Source organism: Ochotona curzoniae, unplaced genomic scaffold (assembly GCF_017591425.1).
Source record: "Ochotona curzoniae isolate NIBS_2020 unplaced genomic scaffold, NIBS_Ocur_1.0 patch14, whole genome shotgun sequence".
NCBI lineage: Eukaryota > Metazoa > Chordata > Mammalia > Lagomorpha > Ochotonidae > Ochotona > Ochotona curzoniae.
In genome coordinates, this window is record NW_024466684.1 from 333,456 (window position 1) to 349,628 (window position 16,173).

Genomic DNA, 16,173 nt, shown 5'->3' on the forward strand with positions numbered 1-16,173 from the left:
AGCTTATTCCCAACCTCAGTACCCATGAATGTTGTTGAGTTCCCTGGTCATGCTTAGTTAAGTCTGTCACTACTCCCAGCCCTTGAGGAAACCAGTTGGTATGGCAATCCCACACAGGTAAGCCCACATATTCTCCATAGAATCTGCCCCCAAGCCCAGTTCTCTTGTGAATTGGTCAGTGTTGTGGCCAAGGCTAACATGGCCCACATTCTACTCAGACATTCACTGGCAAGTACTGGGGTTGATTCCTGCCAAGTGCCCCCTCCCACCCCCGGCCATGACTTGCATGTGCACTAGAAGGCAGTGGTTGAGTGGAGACCCATCTCAGATCTCCCACATTGGTGGGTGTGTTGGTTTGTCCCCAAAAGTTCCTCCAGTTTCCCTCCCTAAACCACCTGGTCTCAGCCCCCTCCGACACTTGGAAGTTCAGTAGCCAGGTTGATGGAAGGCCCCCAGAAATCACTCTTTATCTGTCATGTTCTCCCTCCGTACTCCTCCTTCCCATATGTCTCTAGGCCTGCTACCCTCAGCAATCCACAGTCCCCCATGCCTGCAAGTGCACAGATCCTCAAGCCTGGTCCTCTAGGGGTATGCTGTGCCAGCCTGGGTGTTGGTCTACCCATGGCCAACATAACTTCTACATAGGTCCTCAGATTCCATCTGCTGGCGTGCCAGCATCTTCACCCCCACAAAAAATAGGATAAGCACCTGTGCTGGCACATTGGTATAGTTAACACAAATTTGGCATTAACTGGGCCCAGGATGCCTGCAGCTATTAGCTGCTTTTCTGCCTGCAGTGTTGCACATTCCTAGGCAGTTGCCTACAGCAATATGTTATAATTGAATGTTTTCAATTTTTCTACAAGCAAGATTTAATGAGCTTTCTGCTCTGTCATTAGTATGTTCACTTGATGTTGATAAGGATTAAATATTTTGTTGATTTTGAATCTTGGATATTTTAAAAAGACTTTGGACTTTTCACATAATAATTTTTAGTTGTCAAACCATAACACTGCTTGAATATGTATTTTCTTCTATTCTCAAATACCCTTTTGGATACTAGACAGATAAAAGAACATAGAATATTAACAGATTAAGCTCATCTAACATGTTCTATACTTTTTTATCTTCATAGGAAGCTCAAATGTCTATCTTACTGCTGGCTGGGGAGCACACTTTAATTTTTTCATTTAAGCATAATTTTATTTATTTTTAATATTGTTTACATAGCTGAGAGTGATGCATGCCCATGTGGGCCTCTGATTAGAGTGGAGAGGGTTGAGATATGAAGGAATAGTTTGTTTGTTTGTTTCCTCCTGTGTCTATAGAAGGGAGAGGGGAGGGAGCCACTCATTGCTATCAAACTACATCTGGAGATGGAGGATGGTTAACTGATGACACCTTAGAGACTCTGGGTGGGGAAGAATGCTCTGAGGGCATTACTTGAATGGTTTTGATTGCTCTGAGATGTTGTTGGTGTCGTTGCACCAAGGTTGAGAAAAATCTTTGCAAGGTCTATTGGCTGACAAAGTTTGGCCAGGAGAGTGATTCAACCTGATCTGCTTTCCATCCTCTGATGAAACACTTGATATCCTTTGCTGGCCTAGATGAGCTGGCTGCCATGTCCCCCGTGTGCATCTGAACATGCTGACCACTGCACAGGCATCAAAAACAGGAGATTCCATCCTGATACATGCACTCCAAGGTCAGACCATATATTTTGTGATTTTCCTTGTGATTGGGCTTTGAGTCCAGAGATCCAGCTGGGGAGTACCACAAGAAACCTTGCCTCTGGAAGATCTCAGATTTGGCTCTTGTCTGCATCAGTTAATGCAGAGTCAGGTATGGTCCATTACCTTCACCAGCCAATGTGTATGGATGGATGCAGCTGTCTGGTCAGTTCTGCCCCCCATATGAACCAACAACTGCTGCAGCCTAGCCCAGCCTAACCTGCCATAGGTCCAGTACACATGCACACCGCTGGATGCCACAGCCTAATTGGGGTGGCCGCTAGTGATCCCTACCAGATTTATCCTCAGCCTGTTTTTGCCCATGCCAGCCTGTGCTGTGGCCTATCCCAGCCCATCCTGCATCATATCTGGCTCGCATTCATACTCATGGATGCTGTGGCTTAGCTCAGCCCAACCCACACCCTAGACCCGGCTCATATGTATGCCAATAAATGCTGCTGCCTTATCCAGCTTGGCCTGCTCCCAGTCCTGGATTTGCTGGTGGATGCTATAGCTCAGTCTGTCGTGACCTACCCCAAGTCCTGGCCCTTGCCAGCAGGTACAACAGGTTAGCTAGATTAGTCTGTGCCCATTCAGGCTTTTGTTGACAGATGCTATGGCTTAAGTCCAGCTTGGCCTATGTCCAGACCCAGCTCATATGTGACCCAGTGAGTGCTGTGGTATAGCCTACCGGGGGGAACATATTTCAAAATAAAAAGAATCAAATGAATTCTTATTCTCCGTCCTCTCCCCTAAATTGCTAAAGTTTAATTTTGAGTGGAACAGTGTATTCTTACCTTGTATGAATTTATATTTAGTATATTATATACTGAACCCTTTTAAATCTTTTTCTAAGATCTTGTTCTGATTTCTTAAATCCTCTCATTTCCTCTCTTTCTGTCCATTCTTACTCTACTCTGCTCTGGTCATATAATTTTCCCTCTTATTCTTCATTTGAGTCATTTGATTAGCCACTTAATTTAAAACTCCTCTATAAAATAATGCGTTGGGTCATAGCTATAAAAAAAATACATATAGTTGGTTACTACTTCAAGTTGAGGAATTTGTGGTTATGAAAGACCTTGTTAACCATTAGCTTTAAGATTCTCCTTTGTATTTGTTCCTGTCAAGCTTCAGCAATTTGGACTTTGAATACAAGAACATGTGACTTGAAGATAGTAATCAAAGTGAAGTACAAAAAAAATAAGACCCGTTGGGCCCAGTATGGTAGCCTAGCAGCTGGAGTCCTAGCCTAGCCTTACACGTGCTGGGGTCCCATATGGGCACCTGTTATGGTCTCGGGGGCCCTGCTTCTGATCCAGCTCCCTGCTTGTGGCCTGGGAAAGCCTTGGGACCCTGTGCTTATGTGGGAGACCCAGAGGAGGTTCCGAGCTCCTGGCTTCAGGATGGTGCAGCTCTGACCGTTGCGGCTGCTTAGAGAATGGGTCGACGAATGGAGGCTCTTCCTCTCTGTCTCTTCTCCTCTCTGTATAACTGACTTTCCAATAAAAAGCAAAAATTCAAATCTTAGAAAAAAGAGACCTGTCCTGTGAAACTCTCAGCCTATTCCATTGAAACGAGAGGCCAGTGTACTCTGCATTTAGCACTTGCTCAAACTGCGTGTCAGGGTGCAGCATGGCAAGCTGACCATCCAAATTAGGACTGAGTGAGAAGGCTGGCTAGAGAAGATGCTGCAGGGAGGACAGCATCATATTGGAATGTTTCCTTTTTCATTCCTATTGATCTGTTTATTTGTTTGTTTGTTTTATTTGAAAGGCAGAGACAGAAAGACAGACAGGCAGAGATCTTTATTTCTCCACAACATGACAATTTAATCCACAAATGCAATAGAACTTTATATACATAATACCAATGGGGCTCTGTTCTTGAAGTTTAAAAGGGTACAAAGGCAGGCGCCGACAGAGATCTTCAATCTGATGCTTCATTTCCCACAACTCAGCCCGAGCCCGGCTGCACTGGGCCAGATACTCAGACCAGGTGTCCCATGTGGGTGGCAGGGACCTGAGAGTTTGCGTCGCCATCTGTTACCTCCCAGGGTAACGGTCAGGAAGCTGACTCCACAAGGAGAGGTGGACCTTGAACACAGGAACTCCAGGATGGGGTTTAGGGGTCCCACATCTAACCCCTGGGTGAAACGCCCACCTGCAGAAGGCTTTCTTTTAAGTAATCAAGCCGACCTTTTCTCATGAACCCCTCAATCCCACAGGTAACTGTGTCAGGGTGTTACATCTCCAGCACCTGGGGAACGTGATTCCTTCCTTTAATAAGCTACCTATGTAGAAATAACTGCATTATCTGCTTGCCTTTTTCTATGACAGTTGAGCATCTGTGCAATTTTCTTATTTATGAGATGTTTACTGTTTTGTTTGGTTGAAGAGTAAGATATTACTATAATGAGTTAGAACAACATATTTCCTTGTGAGCCTAAAGAATTTTCTAAAGATTTGGTTTCTTAGCATCAGTTTCTGCCTGGCTGTTAATGGTAACAAGAATATTTCCAGTGCCTTAAATGTAACTGTTATTAAAAACATCCTATGAAAAGGTTTAATTAAATAATAATTTTCATACGTGCATCTACCCCTTATATTTTTCCACCCATAAAAATGGCAAATAACCTTTTTATTAATTAGTATCTAACTTTAGGATTTTTCTTTATTTTAGACAGAATGAACTTGCTCAAAATAGTAATTTCCTGAAATATACTAGCATATGTTGCTTGCCAGGCCCTATTGTAAAGTTTTTTTTCTTTTAAAGATTTATTTATTTTTTATTGGAAAGGCAGATACACAGAGATGAGGAGAGACAGAGAGGAATATCTTCCGTCCCATGATTCACTCCCCAAGTGAGCCGCAACGGCTGATGCTATGCCAAGTCGAAGCCAGGATCCGGGTCTCCCACATGGGTGCAGGGTCCCAAGGCTTTGTCCTCGACTGCTTTCCCGGGCCACAGGCAGGGAGCTGGATGGGAAGCGGGGCTGCCGGGATTAGAACCGGCGCCCATACAGGGTCCCGGCACGTTCAAGGTGAGGACTTTAGCTGCTAGGCCACGCTGCCAGCCCCTATTGTAAAGTTTTAATGGAATGGTTACCGTGTTTTATTCCAGATGCACAGCTCAGAAACCTGGTGATACACAGGGTCACAGAATTAATGAGCAGTGTGGTTGGGATTTAGATCAGCTCTCTTTAAATTTGGATCCTGAAGGTCAAAACGAAACTACAGAGGAGATGTGTGTGGTTTTCTCTGATAATATTTTTTCTTAAATAAAAGTTTAGATTATGTTGGTAGGGTGGTTGCTATGGCTACAAGAACAGCGGCAGTGTGAAAATAATAACAGTGTACGATGGCTACAGCAGTATTTTTAGTAACTGCACAGTAATGTTCCCCAGACCAAGGACACTTCATCATGAGGATATAATTTTTCTGATTTGGTCTGCTTATTTCTTGGTCATAAATCATTTGATGGTTGTTGATGACATCATACCTCTTTTCTAGCTTTAAAAGTGTCTTATAAATCATGTGTCATCTTATAGAACACACTTCTCACATTTGGGGAGGAAATATGAGACCATTTTTTTTTTCATGTTATAAGTTCCTGGAGGAGCTGGGTATGTCCCTTCCCCTACAAGAACAAGTCTGTCTGCTCTGATGATTTGAAGATAATGGTAGCAGGTCATGAACCGGAGCTCTTTTCCAATAGTCACTGTGACTCATGAAAGAAGAGTCCCAGTCTCCCACCCACCCACAATCACACAGTGACAGGGTTAGAATCAGGGAAGATCTTGCGAGTTAGGAAAAGTCGCAAACAGTCTTGGAGTACCTGGATATAACTTAAATGGAATGAATGTGTGTGTATATAAACACAGATATCCAGTCATCACAGCTGGAAAAGTGATTCTGAGTGTCCTTCATTCTTTGAATCTCATGCATCAAGAGTCTCAAGAATCAAGACTTTCTAGGCACGAATAGACGATAGAAAGCTTGGACAAGAGTTAAATAAGATCTATGACTTTTCAGAGTTTGGCTTAAGACAATGAACAAGGCTATAACTTCCTCGACAAAATGCTTCATGCGTGAGTTAGCTTTTAATTACAATTAAAATAATAGAGGAAGACTAATTAAGCATGTAGCTTCATTAGTTCACAAAGATTGGGTAAGTCCCTTGACTGAAGGACCTGGTAAGATTGGAGACCAAAACAGTGAGGACTTGGTGAGCTAAAGAGCAGGGAGAGGAAGGGAGCCCACTATTTAATTATTTATTTATAATTTTAAAAATTATTTATTTTTATTTTTGATGATGTTTACATAGCTGATCAGGATGGGAAGCGCCAAGGATCAGGGGAAAGTGGATGAGACCATTATGTTTACACCTTTGCTTTTTCTTCTTCCTGTATCTGGGGAGTGGAGAATACTGTGGGAGACAGCATGCCCTCCCTCCCCAGAACCCAATGTCATCCCAGGGTCTCCATTGTGGAGCATGTTCTGAGGGTTCTGCTCAAGTGGTTTTGACAGTTCTGAGATGCTGTTGATATCACCGCTCTGGTGATAAGGAAATACTTCCAAGGTCAACTGGCTGACATAGTCCACCTCAGAGTCTCCATTCACCCAGAAGTTTGCTGTCAAGTTTCACTGGGGTAGTTGATCAATTTGTTCTGCCTTCCTTCCTCAGCAAACCAATGGGTGCTGTGGCCCAGCCCAGCCCTGCCCACCACATGCTCAGGAGGAGCTGCAGCCCAGTCAGAATGACCCCAGTAACATCCACTAAGCTGACTTCCAGCTCTGGTTCCTGTGCTTGCCAGCATGTGTGGTGGACTGGTCCGGGTCTGTCCCATATCCCTTCATATCGCGTACATCTTTGGGCATTGAAGCCTGATTCAACCCAACTGTCTCCACCCTCCAGTCCACAAAATGCCGGTGGGTACCACAGCCTCTCTAGCCAGGCCCACCGCAAGTCCTGGTTCCAAGGCTTACTAGTGGGAATTGCACCCCAAAAGAGAGGTGTCCACAGCCTCCCCACTGGACCCATTCCCTGCCCCAGAGTTTTGCATTCTCCAGGTGGTTAATTCAACAAAACTTACACCCAGTCCCAGCACTTGCCAGCTAATGCTGCTGCAAAGCCCAAACACCTCCTCTTGTTCTGTCTCATGCCTGTACCAGCGGCTACATCAGTTAGCCCAGCCTTGCTCTCCCCTTAGCCCAGTACACATGTAGGCCAACAGGTGTGGTAACTCTCTGCAGCCTCATCTATTCTCAGTCCCAGCTCTTATGCTCACCAGCAGGAGCAGTGGCCCAGCAGTAGAGTCTCCACTACTCCCCTACCGGGGAGCCCAGTCTTAACACTTGATGTGGTCTTATGAAGTCATCATGAGTCAAACAGGGCTATGTCCTAGCAATCTAATCCAATTCTAACACCTCCACTTTCAAACATCATAACAGGAAAAAGCCTCCACTCTAACTCCATATCCATAGTCACTAGTCCATCAACCATAGCATCATAGGTCTGTGTCAGTATTGGGGCAACTCTTTGCAACTGAAATATTTATCCTGCATCATCTTGGTCAGTTAGACTTCCACTGTCTCCTCTTTCTCAAAGGTGTATTTTGAAGGTCCAATTTCCAGGAATTCAGAGTGTAACATGAATTGGAAGTAAAGTCATTGCAGATGTAGCAAATGAAGTAAAGATGAAGTTATATTGCAGCAAGAGGTCCTTAATCCAATTGAACAGTGTCCTTATAAACAAGGATGATTTGAATACAGAGATATGTACATAGGGCGACCACTATATAAACATGAAGCCAGAATTCAAGGTGATGAATCTATAAGCCAAGGAATCTAACTGCCAGAAAACAACTGTAACAAGGAGAGCCCCTTGAGGAAGATCACTCCCTTCCACAGTTCAGAAGGAACTAATTCTTCAGCATCTTGGCTTTGGGCAACAAACAATTAGTATCTATTACTTAGGCAACCCACCTTGTGGTATTTTGTGGTGGCAGCCCCCTGTAAATGAATATAGCCATCCACAGCCAGATATTCATACTGACTTAACAATGAAAAAATTTCTCTATGCCTTTTAGTGTTCATATGGAAGTTTTCTTGTTAAGCCCTTATATTTTGAAAATATACTATTTATTAATTATTATTTGTCATTAATTCACTAATATACAAGCTTGCAATAAGATAAGCTATTGTACCAAATTTCTACTTGAGTGTAGCCACAATAGTCTTGGATGCTAATAAATGTTTTCCTTTTTAAATTTGTGTCTGAATGTACTTACAGTTTTATTTTAGTATGCAGAAAGCTTAGAACAAGTGTGTTACATAAAACCTATGAATACATTGAAGCTATGTACTGAAAAGATCTACTCTGCTTACTTTTTAGGTTTTCTTTCTTGTAGCCCTAACTCGTTTCCTCTTGATATAATTCCTAAGTTGTTTAAAGTCTTCCAGAAAAACAAAGAGAATGTAATTTTGACTTTTTAACAAATAAATGATGAGATGTGTTTCTTAGAAGTTAATAATGATGTGCAATGTATCTAGAGAAGTTAGAATCAATCAGTAAACATCATTACCTTGCATGGTCTTGCATGCTGAATTGCTCCTCATTGGAAAAAAGAGAGGGAATCATGTTTCTTGGATTCAGAAAAACTCTCATGCAAATACCCACTAAAAAGCACAAAGACTCAGAGGTTTTCTCTATTTTGATAAGTTCATAAATAATATTACTCATTATAATTCTTCCATGAAGTCTGTGAAAGGCCCATTTGTTTGTGTAAACATAGAAATGAATAGAGATGGTGTGTGATAAATGTCTCTAGGAAGCATGAGAAATAAACAGTCCCAAGATGAGAGTGAATGGTGAGAAACAGGTGCCTAAGCAGGTGCCTAAGTGGGGAAGCTTGGTGATAATGTGGCAGCAAGCCTGCAAACACACAGGTGTCTTATTATGAAGTGAGTCAATATCGCCTGTCAATGAGATCTTCAGTCTGATGATATAAACTGAAGCTTACATCCTGAATCAAAAATCAGGAAACACAGGAAATCCAGAAACAGGATTCATAGTGATCTCATGAACCTGTGTCTAAAGGAAAGATGGCAGGGATTCAATAATTCACCAGAACCTTAGGAACTTTCTAAGTGACCGTGGAAGCTATAAACAGTAGTGAAGTACGATGCGTCAACTAATACAGCCCCGCCATTTGGCAAAGGAAGTGGAGGTGTGCAATCACCACCTGCACATCAGTGCCAAGAAGCTATTTCTTGTTTAAGATTTATGCACTATTTAAAAGCAGAGAGAAAGAGAGAGAGATCTTCTGTATCCTGGTTCCCCTTTCCAAATGCTGAAAACAGTTATGGCGGGGCCAGGCTGAAGCCGGTACCTGGGGAATGCCTCCCAGGTTACTACAAATACTCGAGCCATCACTGCAGCTTCCTGTAGCTTGCATTAGCAGGAGGCTGGAGTCAGGAACCAGAGATGGGAATTAATTTTGATGCTACAAGATGCAGGTATCTTAATCATTAAGCCAGCAGCGTATCTCTTATGCTGGTATTGACTGACTGGTTACTCAAGCACTGTTTTAACATGGGATTCTTGTACCCCAAGTGATGGCTTAACCTACTGCACCTCAAGGCCTCCTCCTAGACTTCACTCTTACTATACGGTGAGGAAATTGAGGTCCAGAAAAATGAAGTGACCTCCAGTTAAGTTGGTGATGGCACAGATGTTCTAACTAGCCTTTCCAGATGACAATCATTGTTATCCTTTTCAAATTTTTTTGAAATGTTTTTGAATTTTATTTGAAAGGCAGAGTCGGAAAGAGAGAGGGAGAGAGGGAAAAAGAGAGAGAGCAAGAGAGAGGGAGAGAGGGAAAAAGAGAGAGAGCAAGAGAGAGGGAGAGAAGGAAAAAGAGAGAGAGCAAGAGGGAGAGCAAGAGGGAGAGAGAGAGATTGCTTCCATACACAGACTGAATTACTATCCAAATGCCCACAAGAACAAGGGGGTGGGCATGATTGAAGCCAGGAGCTGGGCACTCCGTTTGGATCTACCATGTGTGTGGTAGGGCTCCAAGCTTGAGCCATCACCTGTTGCCTCCAAGGGTGTGTGTTGGCAGGAGGATAAAATCAGAAGCAGTGCCAGCACATGAATGTAGGGTGTGGATGTCACAATCAGGAACTAAACTGCTACACTAGACACCTGCCTCCATTGCTCTGCTCACTGCTAACTCAGTAATCACTCTTCATTTGGAAATCTCCAGATTTGATACTGTCTGACAGTTTTTTTTTTTGGCAAGAATTTACAGGCTTCTGCATGATACCCCCCCCCCACCACCACTGTTCTATCTGTATAGTTTAATTATTGTGACTTTTTTCCTTATATCTGTAGTAATCTTGACTATGGTTCATGGCTTGGCTTTGAGTTGAAACATTTCCAGTAAAGGACAGATGTAAGTATGCATCTTGATGTCTACTAGGACCTCAAGATGACTAGCTTATCCACAATTGTAACCCACTTGGCTTGCCCTTGGCAAAGCTGTGAATTTAGTCATAGCTAATTAGGCCTGACCTTGGTTAAACTGGAACTTCCAAAGCTGCAAGCCCACACAATGCACAATGATAAGATTGGAATTAATATCAGTGGGGCATGTAGACCCAGCCACTTCATTGTCCTTTTTTTGGTTTAAATGATATTAAGTCAAGTAGCTACAATGACACTGATTGAGATAGCTTGGATTACGGCCAATTACAATTATGCCATAACCCCTGGCTGCCTTACATGGTAGAAGAGACATTGTGGACACGATTCAGGATTTAGGATGGGAGAGATATCTGGGCTTATCTGGCTAGCCTCTGTGTGCAATTAGCCAGCTGTCTTCAGAGGCAGAGGGAGGTTGCACTACAGAAAAGAAAGTGATGTCAGGGAAGCAGAGAACGACTTGGAATGGCTTTGGAGATGCCAAGGAATGCAACTCTGGAGAGTAGAAAAGGCGGAGCAGTGTTCCTCAGAACTTACAGAGAGAGAAAGTAGACCTATTAGCTGAACTCAATGACAGGAAATTCATGTAACAGTTAACATTGTTGAAAAACAAGCCTGTGTTGTGTGGAACACCAACTTGTGTTAGTTTGTTAGAACAGCCATAGGAAGCCAAGGCACACACATAACGCATGGATTTCAAATTTGTTTTTACTAAAATAAGCAATCATCAATGTCATTCCTCTGTGAGCTTTTTGATATGCCTTCATATTTGAACCTTAACTAGAACGTGCCCAAAATATTTGACACATTCTTATTATTTTATCAAGAGCATTTCAGAAAATAATAACTTGAATACAGTTTTATTTATAATAAAGGACTGAATGATTGTTAGAAGCTCAGTAATAGGTTTTAAAATATTTAATTTTCCTTTTTAAAAATTATGTATTTTAAGTGTCAGATTTACAGAAAAAGGGGAACACTGAGAAAGAAATCTTCCATCAGCTGCTGCACACTCCAGATGGCTGCAACAGCCAAAACCAAGTCAGGTGGAATCCAAGAACCAAGAACACCATCCAGTCTCCCTCCTGAGTGGCAGGGTCCCAAACACGAGGTCAACTTCCATTGCTTTGCCAGTCCATTAGCAAGATGAATTGGAAGTGGAGCAGCCAGGACATGAACTGGTTCCTGCATGGAATGCCATCAGTACAGGTGGAGCCTTTATTCGCTGTACTACAGTTCTGCCCTGCAACCTCCTTGTCAAGAACACATGACTTCACACTATTTTCCCCTTAGGTTTCATAATGAAACTAGATAGCCTATATTTGCTTGTGCCACCTTCCACTGCTTTTCCCAGGCCATTAACAGGGGGATGGATTGGAAATGGAGTAGCCAGGACTCAAACTGACACCAGAATGGGACCAGAATGAGTTGTATAGATTTCATATTATTGTCTATGTTTAATGCATGTTTCTAGTATCTGGGTCAAATTGTGGATCTGGAAAAATGGCATATAACCCTAAGCAAAGGTGGAACAGAATTAGGGGTGGTCTCTGTCAGCACCTGGTCCTGGTCTGAATAACAAATAAATGTTCAGACTCACTACACTGCTTTCTGTGTATACTGTGTAAAACCACAAAGAATATTTCTATTTTTTTTTTCTCTATAGAAGTTCATACTCAAAAAAACTCTATTCTGACTAGACTTCACTAAAGACATTTGGATCCCACTAGTTTCATTTTCAAATTATGTCCTCAAGAGAGTGGAGTTAATGATAGCAGCTCAGTGTGGCTGGGTCTTAGGCTCCTGACCCAGTTCTGCTGCTGCTCAGACTTATGAATCCTACTTGGAACTGGGCCAGAGTCACCTCTAAGCCACCTTCCCCTTAGCTGCAGTGCAATCAGGACCCCATGGTGCTGGCTCATCTCAGTGAGCCCTGAACCTGTCTCACGATGATGCTTTGAAGAAGAATATTCAAAGACGCATTCCACTATTGCTTAAAATGATTTAGCAGAAGATACCATTTCATTCTTTGTGGCAAGTTCTGGCTTAACACAGAATTCCAAGCAGTGTTCCCATGATATTTATTGTTATTCAGAAATTAATGTTTGAGACTCTTCTAAAGTTTTTTTCCCCCCTTAATAATGATTATGTGAAGATTTGCTGTTGAATTTCCCAGCAGAGGCATTTGAGTCAAGTGGGACTTTGACCGTGTTTGAGCCTGCTGTCAGTTAAAGCTTTACCGTTGTTACACACTTGAGTACTGTGGTTATTGTGCAAGTGGAAAATAACTTCAGACTTGAGAGCTGATGTTGCTTGCTGTGGTGATTGGCTAGTCCTGCTTTTCAAAACGTGTTGCGTGCACACTTCCAGTCGCAAAGGAAAGCTGCAAATGCTGGGGAATGGTACAAGTGTGAAGTCATGGCTACAAGACAGGACTTGGATAAACTCAGGAAGCTTATGGGAGACAATGTGGCAGGAGAAATTCAGTTCACAGAAAAAAATGCAAATACACAAAAAAAAGGAGGCTAAGGGTGATTAAATTTGCAACAGAGAAATGTCATGTTCATGGAATCAGAAGAGAAAGGAGAAAGATGGGGATAAGTATTACTTTGCTACATCTGCAAATGGAAGTTGAGGGATGTCAGATGGCCTCCTCTGTTAAAGAGAGGGAAATCTGAGACTAGAGTTTGAAGAGAAGGAATGTTCAGTTATAATTTGGGGAACCAGTGTCATAGGAAGCTAATACGTACAAGATAATGAAAGGACTGTTAAGCAGAATGAGGGCTTGGAGAGACAGAGCAATCAGCTACGCCACGCTCTCCATATTCAGAGTCCGCACTCTGGGTCTGCTGTTCATGAGCCATTTTCTGGAGCTTTCCCAAGCCATTAGCGGGGAACTGGATGGGAAGTGGAACATCTGGGACTTGAACAGGCATCTATACAGGATGCTGTTGCAGCAGACAGTAGTTTTGGTTTGTCCTACCATGATGAAGGCCCAATATGCATTTCCTCTTCCTTCTCCTCTTCTTCTTTTCATTTACTTATTTATGTTTTATTGGAAAGGCAGATTTACAGAAAGAAGGGGAGACAGAGAGGAAAAAAGTCTTCTGTTCACTGGTTCACTACCCAAATGGCCTCAATGGCTAAAGTTGAGTCTATCCCATTCTAGGGGCCAGGAGCCTCCTCTAGAGTGTCTCCCCCATGGGAATAGAGTCTCGAGGACTTGGGCCATCCTCTTCCACTTTATGAGGCCACAGAAAGGGAGTTGGATGGAAAATGGAGCACTGGCATGTGAATTGCTACCCATATGGGATGCTGGCACTTGCAGGTGGAGGATTAGCTTATTGAGCTGTAGCATGTGCTCCATCAATATGTATTTCTTGACTACAAACTCTATTTTCCACATTCTGTGCCCCCTTTTTTTGTTTTGACGAAGCATCAAGTGCCCACAGTCACAGCTCATTGTTACCCGCTACGTCACTGACTTCAGCATCATCTCTGGCTTTCTTCTTGATTCATGCCTTCAGATTTAAGACAGAATTTGCAGGAGGGCTAGTTGGTCTGGTTTAGAACTTGACGTTTGCAGGAAGCAAGACCAGAGGAGCACAGGAATCAGGCAGAGCCCTGGGGATACTAAGAGTGATCTAAAATCGCTGTGTTTGGGAGAGCTGGAAGGCCATTGTAAGATTCTCGCAAATGAGTAAGTTGAAAGTTACTGATTGGCTGTGGGTAAGCCTGATGAGATTCAGCCAGGGGCTACTCCAGCCTTCCCTGCTCCCTGCCTTGGTTCAACTCCTCAGCAGTGGCTGCATATACAGTGTGTATACAGTGCTCCTATTCCAAGCCCTCTAAAAATGATGTGAACGCTGGTTAGCACACCTTCTCTCTTATGAGTTCTGTAAATTCCTTATTAAAAGCAAGCAGACTTGGTGCTTTCTTGTTATCAGTATTTTCAGATCTGTTTTATATATTCTGTCTGAACAGTGGAGGTTGATCAAAGAAATGTGGCAGATTTTCAGGTTACACAAGTTAATTGTTAACCTAACACAACAACTACAACACTAACGTGTGTGTATCCAAATCAATCAGGAAGCCCTTGGCCCATGCAAAATTTTTTTTTCATTGGAAAGTATTTTTGAGACTATGTCATTTTTCCAAGGGCAATAAGGACTACGATTAATGGAAAATTTCAAATGTGTAAATTAGAATAAAATATTGTGAGATAGTTGCAGTTATATTTTGAAGTCATGTTGACAAAACTTGAAAATGAGTCCTTTAAAATGTAGTCATGCAGAAACATCATGAGGAATGTGACCTCTACTTTGGGAACGTACCTTCCGACTCAGATTTCAAGCGGACCGAGTGGTGTCCATTTCTGTAAGGGAAGACGACTGTGTTCCAAATAAGAGTTCCTGGCTTTGATTCTCAGCCTTTTTTTTTTTTTCTTTGTAATTAATTTATTTTTATTTGAAAAGAAGATTTACAGGGAAAAGTAAAGATGGAGATGGAGGGACTTTCTGTCTGTTGCTTCCCTCCTTAAATGGCGCAATGGTGGAACTGAGCTGATCCCAGGGTAGGAGCCAGGACATTTTTCTGGATCTCCCATGTGTGTGCAGGGTCCCAAAGCTTTGGGCCGTCCTCGACTGCTTTCCCAGGCCACAGGCAGGGAGCTGGAAGGGAAGCGGGGCTGCCGGGATTAGAACCGGCGCCCATATGGGATCCCGGGCGTGCAAGGCGAGGACTTAACCACTTGCGCCACGGCGCCGGGACCCCCAGTTGCAGGTTTTAACTCACGCTCCGTGCCTATGCAGATGCTGGGAGGTGGCTGTGTGGTGATGACGTAAGTAATTAATCTCCTGCCCCCGATACTGGAGACCTCAATTTTGCTCAAAAACCCCAGGTTTCAGTGCTAGCCCAGCCCTGGCTTCTTGAGTACTTAGGAACTGTGTATTTTCTGTCTCTCTGTCTCTCTCCCTTTCTGACTCCAGCAATCAAATTAGCAGAAATAATAATAAAAACAATCAGCAACAGTAAAATCTGGGCCACTTGCCTGTCATTTTCATTTGAGACTTGGCATATTTTTACAGGCAGTTTGGAGAGGATTTCATCAGAATGCCTGGCTCCTTCACGGATTCCCGGGAAGGACAGACAGACTCATGTAAGCTTACCAGTGCGGCTATCGGGGTGGGCTCTCCACGGCAGGGGGACACAGCCTCCGGCAGACCTCTCCTGCTGTGTGGGCCACTATGTCCGAAGCATTGGACTGTGTCTGAACACCAACTTACATTTTCAACCCCTAAACGGAAAGTGGGGACTCTACGGAGTGGACCATGTGAAAATAACTCTAAAAGCAATCTGCTGGGAAGACAAGCGAAAAGTAGAAAGGGGTCACTAATGCTTGAGCAAGTTCAAGTGCTCGGAATAAGAAATTTACAAGCCACGAAGGTGCTGTGGCTGCTTCCTTTAAGTCTGTTAACACAGAAGGTTAATATTTAAGTTTGTGTTGGTATTTCTAATGATGTCAAACCAAGAGCATATTCCTTTTTATAAAAGCCTTGAGAATTATTCCCCTTTCGGGAAGTCTTGTGAAAAATTATGTTCTGTTATTTCTCTTTTATCTCCAGACTCCTCTGCTTTAATGTTGGCTTTATCAGAAATGCCTGTACAAAAAAGGTGAATTCACGTGGCCCTCAGTTTTCTCGGTTCCTTCTGGAAAGGTCCATGTTGCAGGGAGAACCACAGGTAATGGGTAGTTGAGAGTCATCGGTTAGTGACGTATTGCTCAGCTCCTCCAGGTCCACCTCTCCAGCCTTCCTATCATCCAGGCCACCAATCGCTGTGGCCACAGGGCATCTTTCTCTCCTGCCCCATTTTGATGCAAAAAGCAACGTATCCTTTATCCTCACCGAGGAGTTGACCTTTAATGTAACAATTTGTTCTAAATTCCGACTTCACC